Raw genomic sequence first — 425 nt, forward strand, 5'->3', positions numbered from 1 at the left:
AGAAGACAGGCACATCCAGTTGCAATTACAAGTTTCTTCTGAAGCATTTGTGTGGCGAGGGGGGCGTGGTTCAGCGAGGTCTGCACCGGGAGAGAGAGGCAGGAGACGAGCGGTGCTTAAGTAGGTCAAGCGCAAATGATAAACACCTGTGTCTGCTTTCAGTAATTGGTGTGGAGAGACCGGATAAAAGGGGCCACTGGAGCATGTTCTGGAGAGAGACTGACTGGGAACGCGAGCCACCCGGGTAGACGGGCTATTGGAGCACGAAGCATATGTCGAGTTATGTTATGAGTTATTGACTGAGAGATTGAAAGCGCAGTGAGCGCCGTTTTCGTTGTGTACACCCAGAGACTTTAAATAAAGCTTGCGTCCCAGTACGCCGACCCTGTCTTCTTCCTTCCACCCTCTTGAACTTTATCACAATT

The sequence above is a fragment of the Sinocyclocheilus rhinocerous genome, unplaced genomic scaffold (assembly GCF_001515625.1).
Source record: "Sinocyclocheilus rhinocerous isolate Xijiao unplaced genomic scaffold, SAMN03320098_v1.1 scaffold682, whole genome shotgun sequence".
Taxonomy (NCBI): Eukaryota; Metazoa; Chordata; class Actinopteri; order Cypriniformes; family Cyprinidae; genus Sinocyclocheilus; species Sinocyclocheilus rhinocerous.